This window comes from Terrapene carolina, unplaced genomic scaffold (genome assembly GCF_002925995.2).
Source record: "Terrapene carolina triunguis isolate 2854851 unplaced genomic scaffold, T_m_triunguis-2.0 Scaffold93, whole genome shotgun sequence".
Taxonomy (NCBI): domain Eukaryota; kingdom Metazoa; phylum Chordata; order Testudines; family Emydidae; genus Terrapene; species Terrapene triunguis.
Window position 1 is genome coordinate 30,422,875 of NW_020664444.1, and position 10,727 is coordinate 30,433,601.

The following is a 10,727-nucleotide window of genomic DNA, read 5'->3' on the forward strand; positions in this document are numbered from 1 at the left end:
GCTGGGAACGCACCCCTCCGGCGTCAGGCCCCCTGCCCCTCTCCGGCCTGGGCACGCACCCCTCCGGCGTCAGGCCCCCTGCCCCCTCCGGCCTGGGAATGCGCCCCTCCGGCATCAGGCCCCCTGCCCCTCTCCAGCCTTGGAATGCACCCCTCCGGCGTCAGGCCCCCTGCTCCTCGCCGGGCTGGGAATGCACCCCTCCGGCATCAGGCCCCCTGCTCCTCGCCGGGCTGGGAATGCACCTCTCAGGGCTCAGGCAACCCTCTGAGAGCAGGAGCCTCTGCTACCACCTGCGTGTCAACCTGCAGGGCCAATGTGGCTTCGTGCTCCGCAGGTGACCCAGCCAGAGGCTTCAGAACTAACCGTTTCAGCACTTCCCTCAAGGCCTCTGAAGGGGAAGCTGCCTGCTGGCCATCTTGCACCTCCGACCCACCCCAGACAGCCTCCTAGTGTGATGGGGTCTGCAGCCCCTCTCTAGCCAGGAAGGGGTTCAGGAGAGCCTGTGGGCTCAATCAGCTGCGCCCCGTTACACCTGTGAGCAGTGCCAAGTCTGGAGGGAGGAGTTAAAAGAGGAAAAGCCCAGCTCAGTGGGGGCTGGCTGGGGAAAGGGGTAGATCTACTGGAGGGAGGCCAGGGCAAGCCTGAAACTGCTGGATGCCAGAGCCTCCTTGGGGCAGGTGGGCCTGGTGTAGGCTTTGTCCCCTGTGACTAATCCACCCTCCTTCGGAGATCCTTGGAGGAGTGAGCATTGGAAGGGACTGGGAGGGAGACCTAGAGACAGGCTGAGCTAGGAGGTAGCCCAGGGAGGAAGCAGTGGGGCTGAATAGATAGAGCTTAGCTGCTTGCTACAGGGTCCTGGGTTCCCTGTTGGCTCCCAGGGGATGGTGGCATGAAGGCCCCCGGTGACAAGGGCTGGAGGGCCAATAAAGTCTCAGGTGAGGCTGAAGGCCCAGCAAGAAGCCAGGAGGCTGCTGTTGAGCTGGACTCAGTTTACTTCTAGAGAGGTGGGACTCGCTGGCTGAGTCGCAAGAAGCAATGGACGACTGCAGGGCTGGAGCAGCTGTTGGCACCCGTGGAAAAGACCCTGCTATGCCATGCTCAGCCAGGAGGGTGCACGCCCATGGTGAGTTCCTCTTCTACACCGTGTGAGAGGCATGTGCACAGATATCCAGACAGAAAACACCAGCTCAAAGGCAGGCCAACGGACAGGAGTAAATCCTGCCAGAGCAGCACCACATTTGTCCCAGAGTGCAGTGGCTGGGTGTGTTCCAGGGGTCACAACCTCTGGCAGACCCCAGCCACACCCTCTGCTCCGCTCTTAGAGCCCTGCATGGCCACAGGCGAGTGGAAGTCGGGTGAGAGCGTTGGTGGGGACAGCAGTACAGACAGGGTCTCTGCCAGGGATCTGCCCATGCTACAAATGCAGCCCTGCCAGGGACCCTGCCCTCACTGTGGGGTAACATGGCTCCATGTGTAGCACAATCCAGAACGTATCCGTGTCTCGGAGCAAGACTCCAGGCTGGTTCTGGATCTGGCCTCAGACTGCATCCCTGCTCCAGACTGGAACTTCGTTGAGCTGGTTCCCCAGCAGGGTTGCATTTGTAGCCTAGTCAAGCTGGGGTGGGGGGATGGGCCAAGGGAAGCCACACATTTCCCACCCCCCCCGCCCCAGGAGCTGGGCCTCAGCTTGCAATGCCAGCCAAGTGCCCACAGATCTCCTGGCATAGGCAGGGGATGCTGAATACCTTAACAGCTGGGGATCGGGCGCACGCACCTAAGGAACACCGATGCTGGAGCCAGCACACAGTGGCTCCAGAGTGCGGGGTACCAGAGGGGACCAAAAGCTGCAATTTCATGCAGGGATGCAAATGGCCCCCAGGCCAGGCAGGGAGATGGGAGACATATCTATATCCCAGGGGGATCCTGCCCCCAGCAGCCAGCAGAAGGAAATTGGTGGCACAGGGATGTAGCTGGACATCATGCCCATGTCCAGCAGGGCAGCCACCACCACCCCTCCCACCTCCTGCCAGGCATGCAGGCAGCCCCCCCCCCCCCAAAAGCAGCAGGACAGGCACTGCTGCAGGAAGTGGGAGATGTCCTGCAGGAGGGGACCCTGTTCGGAGGCCAGGGCGCCAGGGCGAAGCGCAGGAGACCAGCACCCGCCTGGACACAAGCTGTGAACCTCAGTGGGGGCTCTGCCCCCTGGGCTCCCCCTCCTGCTGCATTATGGCCTCCACCGCCACCTTCTCCTCCTCTAGGGAGCCAGCCTCCTGCTCTGCGTCCAGCTGGGGGCTGCCTAGGTGCCACCCCCGGGGCCACACAGCGCCGCTGCAGCTCGTGCTCTCCACCTCCTCTGGTGCTGGCCCCTCCGTTCCTGGCTTCTTCTTGGCTGGGGAAACAGGGGGTGGGGAGACTCATACAGGGGGTGCTTTGACCCTGCTGTGGGCCCCCCACATGTTCCCTGCCCCTCCCCACTCCTGCCTCGTATGCTCGGTTCTATTTCTGATGTGCCTGAGCATTGCTCCGTCCTGGATCTCAGGCATTGGCGCCACGCCTTGAACCACTCGGGCAGCACTAACGGGAGACCCACCTAAGTGTAGCCACAGCATGGGGCTGCTGGCTTCGGCTGCTGGCCAGGGGGCTGGTAGGTAGATTGGGGGTGGCTGAGCCCCCCTCTAGCCCTAGCCATTCACTGCCTGTCCCCCTGGGGGCAGCAGCTGGTTGGCTCGGCCATTTGGAGTTGAACTAGACAAGCCGGTTTGCACCTGTTATAGGCATTTCAGATGCTTGGCTAAGAGACCTATGAAGAGGTCTCGCTGTGGCCCCACCGCTCCGCACAAGGCCCTGCACCGAAGCCTGGCAGGGTGGGATGCCCTTTCATTCACCAGCCAGCCCAAACTAGAGGCGTGACCAAGCGACTGGCTGAAAAGCCCAGTGCACTCAGAGATGCAGGGCTCGGCTCTGCCCTTCACACTGAGACTGCTCGGGGCTGGGACTTCAAGAACGGTGCCAAGGCCGCAGACATGAGGATGCCTCCAGGGGACGCGCGCCTGCCCTTGACGCAAGCACCGCGCCAGCGAGCTGCTCTAATTGTGTCTACGAGGAGCCGCGCTCCATAGAACCTCTGTCTCCCAGGATTGATACGTTGCTATAAAAAGCAACCTGCAATCCTTCAGTTTGCTCTATTCTGGGCTCCGTTTAGCAAGTCGCACGCTCGCCGACTCTTAATCCAGCAGAGCTTCAGGAGGTGTGTGTAGCAGCACACAAGTGTGGCTGTGCAGCTCAGCTGGGGTGGTGTGATGGTGTGTGGCTCTAGGGCATGTGTAATCTGCTTTGCTGAGGGGAGGTGAGAGAGAGAGAGGGTGGGCACGTGACTTTCTGCTTCAGTTTGTGTTGTATCTCCATGTGACTTTGCTTTTGTGTGTGTCTCGCCTGTGAGTCCCTGCTTGGGTGGGGTCCCAGCGCAAAGGTGGATCCGTGAGCCTCTGCCATCCTGCGCGCTGGGCATGAGTTGTGAGTGCCGGGGTGCGTCTGTGTGTGTGTGTTTCTTGGCACTTGTTCGATTCTCCTCCTGTGTGTGCCATGCCCTGTCAACATGGGTGAGGCTCTGCCTTTCTGTGTGCGAATCTGCGGGGAGAGAGGGGGCTCATTGGGTAGGAATCGCCCGGCTCAGGCATAGAGAGACCTGAGGGATGGGGGGGCTCAGTAGGTGGGAATCACCTGGCACAGGTGCGGAGACATGGGGGGGGGCTCAGTGGGTGGGAATCACTCACTGTCTGAGCCACGTGGGGGGAGGGGCAGCTCAGTGGCAGGCATCATAGTGTCTGTAGATGTCTTTGCAGAGCTGCATAGAAATGGTCAGAGGCGACTTCCCAAGCAGCAAAGTAGACGGCAGTGCTCCATGGAACTGACGCTGCTCCTCGGGGGAGTCAGTGGCACAACTCACTGACATCGGTGGGCGCAGGATCAGACCATACCTGAGGAACGAGACCACAGGGCACAGATGTCCAGCAAACGCCAAAGTGGAGACGGTTTTCTGAGGGAATTGGGAGAGCTGCACACAAGGAAGTGAGCAGATCCCAGTGGCCACAGCACACCAATGAAATGTTCTGTGGGATTCTTTAGCACCTTGGGGCTAGAGCAGAAGTCAAGTATAGAAAACTTCCACCATCTCACGGGCCAAGATGTGTGTGTATGGGCGAGGGGGGGGGGCAGAGGTTGGTCATAGATTGGTAGGTGAGATGAGTCAAGAAGAAGGTAGACAGAAGGTAGGTTTACAAGACATGAAGCTTCAGTTTGATGCAGGCAGGAAGGCAAAGCCAGTGAAAAGATCTGAAGAAGGTCTGGACACAGTCAGAGCAGCACATCCGGTAGACAACTTCTGCAGCAGCATTCTGGACTGATTGAAGAGGGGATGGAGGTGAGAGTGCAGGGGACCTCAGAAAAGGGAGCTGCAGGGGTTGAGATGAGAAATAGTCAAGGCTGAAGGGGGTTTATTGGCAGTGGGAATGGAGAGGAACAGGCAGATGTTACAAAGGAAACAGCAGCATGGTTTAGTGACAGACATCAGTGCAGTGGGGAGATGAGTCGTTTTTGGGTTCCCAGCTTGGGACAACCAGGTGTGGGTGCTCACTGCCTCTGAAAATCAGGCCCTAAATGGAATACCCAGCATGAAATGAGTGCAGAATGGTACGGGAGAGGTGGATGGGGAGGTGGGAAAAGAGCACGGCCTCATGCACTCTGCTGAAAGGCAAGGTCACAGATAGGGCAGACGAGACGCGGGATGTATTGATGGTCACTGGGGGTGTCAGTCCCGACTAGCACCAGGGGCTAACACAGTGCTTGTGATTTCATAACATTTCAGGAAGGTGTTGCAGAACCTGAAGACACTTCCACATGGCATCTCCATGGCAATGTATGGATGCACATTCCATGCAGCCTTTGCCTAGGGACTAATTATTCCCTGGTTTTGGTGCGGAACCAGAGGCCACATCAAGAAGGTGCCTGATTGCTCGGACTCACTGGGGTAGGGGACTGAGTGCTAAGTTCAAGGGACATGCAGCCTACCTGGGGTTTTCTAACCTCTGTGCTCCTTGTCCAAACCCAGTGCGTGGCATTCTATGGGAGGTTGGAGAATATTAATCTTAAACTCAACACTTTCCTGCACCAGGCACTCGACGCTTCTGGTGCAAACTCAGGAAACATGTACCTGGCTAAGCATGAGTGCTCCCATTGTCACCCAGACTGTAACCCTACGGAAGTCAATGGGACTGCTCACGTGCTCAGGTACCTTGCTGAATCAGGTCTATGACTTTAAGGGACAGTTCTTCCCGCCCTGCTGAAATTAATCTTGCGCGACTGCCCTTGGCCCACACTGCTGTAATAGCACAGAGAGAAAAGAGATCTCTCCCTGCTCTGAGAATTGGGATGCTTGCATCTGGGCAGCTTGGGGGCAGCATGTCTGGTTTGGTGTTCTCCCTCGGAAAAAGTCAGCTTCCCTTGTCGCAGCTGGGTTCTGGGCCATGGCTCTAGTCCAGACATGGGACCCAGTAGCAGGTAAAGGTCAGTGTGGGGACATAAAATTCTGGCACATGGTATGTGGACCAAATCGAATGGGGTTAATGAAGATGCTCTGCCCAGAGGATGGCAGGAGAGGTCACTCCATTTACCCTGGCCTGGTGCAGAGAGGCTTTGGCAAGTGAGGATTCCTCACCCCATCGAGTGTAGATCAATTGTGGGGTCTTCATCAGTGGTGCTCCAATTTGTCCATCAAGATGAATAGGGGCAGGAGAAGCCCCAAAAGGGGAAGGTGGGCTAGAGGGGTACAGAGCCTGGCCCCTGTGATTATGTTATGCTCCTTGTTAAATACTGGATCCAATACTAACTCCCATGCAGATGCTGCTTGGTGCTGTTCATCTGGGTCAGTACTATTTCCTGGATTCCTAGGGTGAAATCCTGACCCAGTTGAAGTCAATGAGTTTTTTCCATTGATTCAATGGGGGCCAGGTTTTCCCCCAGAGATTTTTCAGGTCAGAAGGGATCATTCTGATCATCTGGTCTGATGTCCTGCATAGCGCAGGGCAGAGAACTTACGTTCTTTAGGCCTCTGAAAATCTCCATGGAATATTTTAGGAGAAATGTCAGTATTCATCCTGAGACTTCTGCATGTGGCCAACTAAATGTCCTCTCTCTCCAGCTGGAATCAATAGGGGTGGAGCTCCGACAGCTTGTCTGATCTGCTCTTCAATCTCCACTCTCCTACAAAGGGAAGTGCAGGTGTTTTTATTTAGCGCTGGGCTCGGCAGGTTGTGGGGTGGGGAGTTCGGGCCAAGGGGAGGGCATTATAGGAGTGTTTGTGCATCGGGGTGGGGAAATGGGGTCAGGGTTTCCAGCCACGGGGAGGGGATTATAGAAGTGTTTGTGTGAGAGATGAGGGCACTGGCTTGCTGGCATGGGGTGCATGTGTGCTGTGAGGAGGGTTGCTGAGCAGAATCTTACTTGAGCATCAGATACTGCTGAGCTCTTCTTCCTCTGCTGGCAGGCACCCCTACCAGCCGAGGGGCTACTCAAGTTCATCCCTAGCTGGCAGGTTAATGTGATGCTGAGCTCTCACCTTCCCAGGCCTGTTTTGCTACATCAGCGCCTGCTCCTGGTGTCCTTGGCACTATTTTTAACAGCATATGTTTGCCGCAAGGAAAGCTGATATCCATCTTGTCCATTCATCAGTGTTGCTTCCCTGGAAAGACAAAGGCTAAATTTATCCCACTCCTCATCAGCCAAGCGAGGTGAGATAAATGCTCCCCGCTCCAGCCCGGTCACACACACTGACGTTGGTGGTCCGGGGGATCTCACATGTCCAACATCCACAAACAAGCCGGGGGCCAAATCCACTTACACAGATGCCAGTGCACAGACCAGCCTCAGGGCTTGTCTACACTTGAATGCTATAGTGGCACAGCTAGTATAGACGTTACCTATGCCAATGGGAGGGAAGATTTTTTCTGTTGACCTAGCAATGTCTACAGGGGGAGTTAGGTTGCCTTAACTACGTCACGAATTTTTCACACCCCTGAGAGCTGTAACTGGGTCCATCTAATCTAGTGTAGACCAACCCTCACACGGCCCAATTACCTAGGGGACACTCACCGACTCCAGGATGCAGACACCACCACGCGTACAAAACACATGCCTGCCTGATTCACATGCCCTCTATCACTCTGATCAGTGCATCTTGAGTGAATTGGATCTGGGGCTAAATTCCCTGTTGGCGTAAACTGGTACAACTTCATTGGCTTCTGTGGATTTGGGCTAGTTCACACCAGCAACCTGTCTGGCCCCTGGGGTTCTCAGCTCTTCCTGACTTCATTAATGCTTTTAAATTTGTGAAGCATGTGCCAAGACACAATGGTGATGGACCCACTAAAAATGCCTCCGAGGCAGATAAACAATGCCACGCTGGGTGTTGACAGGAACTCCCCTGAATTGACATCAGTCTGTCTCATGACCATAACAGGCCTGATGCTTCCATCTTCCCCCTCCCAGCCTCCCTATGTGCCAGGTTCAGAAATGGATGGCTGTAAGCCCCTGATTTCCAAAGAAACCTGGGATATTAGGCTGAATGCTACAGCACACAAAGTCCTTTCCTAAGGATTTCACATTCAACGGTTTCCATCACCACTAGGTGGTGTAGATCTGCTGCTAAATTTTCTCCATGGCAAAAGTAGATGGATGTTATCTTGTTTTAACAGAGAAAAATCAGGGACACTGTGGTTAAATTCCTCCTTTCCTCCTCCCTGCCTGGATGCATCAAGATAGGGTCAGGTCATGACAGCAACAGAGGAAAAGGCCATTACTGAAACCTTACAGAAGTCCCAGCAGCCACCTCTTCCAACTGGCTTGGAAAGATTCCTACAAACAAACTTTCTGTCCCATGAGACTGAAGCCAGCTCATCTTATATTGGGCATGCCCAAACTTTGCCTAGCTGGGAGCCACGCATTAGCAACTTCCAGAAGCCCAAGGGATCAACTTTAATTTGTATAAAATCGTGTGACCCCTGGAGACTACATGTCCTGGCATGCAATGTGCTACCTTGATCCAAACAACCCTTCCTTATGCATCAAGATGGAGCACTGCATGTAAAGTTTCAAGGGCCATGCTTTGTGTATTAAAGACCAGGTCAGCTGCAGGCTACATTCCAGAACCCGGGGAATGGCATTCAACCCACAGGCCACCCCACGTCCACTCCTGTATGGAGCAGGGTTCGAATTGACAATGCTGAGCCATTCTAGTGGCCATGGTCTTTCATCTGGTCTCAGCATGGGTGTCATTAGAGGGGTCCTGGAACTGTCAAGTCAGCTGTTTCCGAAACAAACACTGCTCTTGCTTCACGTGGTAATGCCAGGAGGTTTGCCCTTGCAGGTGCAGCTGGTCATGAGTTACTGTTCCCTGGGTCTGGTTGTTTGCAGGTTTTCCTGCTGAGTTCCATTAGAGTTCATCCATTCCAGCCCCTCCACCCTCCTGGCATGTGCCCTATTCCAAGGGGATCAGTCAGGATCAGGTGAGGGAGAGTGATACTAGGCAGCACTTGTGTGTTTGCAAACAGACTGTGGTATGCGCTGTCTCCAGGGAAGGTCTGGCTTATACTTTATACTGTTTGGAAAACTTGGGCCCAATCCTGTGAGGCTGTGAGTGCTCTCAACTCCCTTTGAGGTCAGCAGGAGCACAGACTTTTGGGTTAAATCTGGCCCCAAAGTGAGGGTTCATTAAAGTTGTGTAAAACTTACAACTATTACAAATGTTTCTATTAAAAAATAAATTTTACCAGAAATCAAATGAACAAAAGTGTTTGCAAGCTAAATATTTCAAGGGCATGTTAGTGCATGAAAGCCCTCAAGTGCAACTCACCACTTGAAACTGGAAACAAAAAGTAAAAGGAACTGATCTGTGTTTAATGACCAGGTTGACTGAAAGTGCATTGAGAAAACAGGCACATTAAATCTTGTTTATTAATGGTCATTATTATTGCTTTGTGTTGATAATCTGTATAAAACATACATAAAGACAGCCCCTGCTTATTACAATCTAAGGCCCTGATGCTGTAATTGGATCCGTACCAGTGGCTTCACTGAAGTCTATGGGACTTTGCATGGGTGTCAGAATGTGTGTATCTGGATCTGACTGCAGAACTGGAACCATAGGCCAGAGACACTTGGAAGGAAAAACATACTAGGACAAACAGAGACAGGGGTAGTTTAGGGTATTAGTGAGATTCCACTCCAAAGGGTCAGAGTTTTAAGTGGGTCTTGAATGGGGTGAGCATGAGCAGGGGGAAGCAAATTGGATTTGTAAAAATTCCTGGTCCATTTGTGCTTCGGGTCTTATCTGGTGGGCATGCTTCTTGGAGCAGCAGCCTTGCTCCACAGGTGGGGAACTGTATAAGGCAGGATTTCAGACTCACTAATCTATAATAGTGTTGGTAACCCAGCTGCCAGGCCCAGATCCTGCAAGGCCTTACTCCTGGGCTTAACTTTAGGCTGTGCAAACAGGACAATGACTTCAGTGGGTGAAGAAAAAGGAAGAGCCTGCCTGTAAGGTTTTCTTGAATTGAGAGGGGGGTGTGTGGGTGGGGGGGGGGGGGGGGGGCAGTGTTTAAAGATGTGGGATAACATTTGCAAAGGCAGCCTCCCAAACCCATATTTAGGCACCTCAAAGAGGCCTGATTTGCAGAGGAGCCAAGCAGCCCCCATGACAGTCCAGCGGCCTTTTGTCTGGCTGCAGGACCCAGGGTTTGAGGAAGTTCGGCAGGCGGGTTTGCAAATGTCAGGCTCCAAGTTTAACCTGGCGATGCCCCTCTCCTGGACAAACAGGCGGGAACCTCCTTTCTCTCTCTGCAAGTCCCACACGCCAGCCGGAGCCAAGCACCCCGCCCCCTGGCCGAGCCAGTCACAGCGGCGGCTGAGCTCCGACTGGCTCCCCGCTCGCCGTGGTTGCGGCTAAGGTTTCTCTCGCTGCTCTGCCCCGGCTGGCTCCCTAGCGGCGGGCAGGTATTTCCACCCTCCACGGCTGCCCCAGGGCAGGGCCGGCCGGGCTGCCTGCGCTGCCAGATGCTTTCCCCTAGGGGTCGGTGTGAGCGAGGGCTCGGCAGCAGGATGCGGCGAGCGGCGGCACCGGAGTGAGGGAGCCGCACTCGCAGCCCAGGGGCAGCGGCGTGGGCAGCGCGGATCGCTGGCTCCCGACCTTCCTGGGGCACAGGCAGCCCGGCTGCTGGCGGGCGAGAGGCGGTGGGTCCCTCGGCCCAGCGGGGCCGCTTTGGAAGCGGATCAGGAGTTGGAGGCAAACTCCTGTGAGCGGCCGCCGCGGGGACGGACAGATGTGAAGGAAAATCCCGCCGCTCCGGGTCCGGGTGAGCTGAGTGCGGGGGGAGGATGGAGAACTGGGGGGGAGGGGAGGATGGAGAAGCAGGGAAGGGAGGAAGCTGCAGGAACACAGGTGGGGGGGCAGAGGAACCACGTGTGGGAGGATGGGGCAGGGAGAGGGGGTGCTGGGGGCACGGGAGGGAGGGAGGGAGGATGGGGCAGGGAAAGGGCGCTGGGGACACGGGAGGGAGGGAGGATGGGGCAGGGAAAGGGGCGCTGAGGGGAGGGAAAAGAGGGAGGATGGGGCAGGGAAAGGGGGCGCTGGGGGCACGGGAGGGAGGATGGGGCAGGGAAACGGGGCGCTGGGGGCA

The 10,727-nt window shown here is 55.5% G+C and overlaps 1 protein-coding gene across 1 annotated transcript in view; it reads left to right on the top strand.

Moving 5' to 3' along the window:
• The first annotated feature begins 10,037 nt into the window (after nucleotides 1–10,037).
• LOC112116084 (cytoplasmic phosphatidylinositol transfer protein 1-like) overlaps nucleotides 10,038–10,727 on the top strand; it is a 42,862-nt gene continuing 42,172 nt past the window's right edge. Inside the window, exon 1 of the mRNA XM_024213402.2 lies at nucleotides 10,038–10,403. The gene's annotated coding sequence lies outside the window, so the exon portion shown is untranslated. The remainder of the gene's footprint in view (nucleotides 10,404–10,727) is intronic.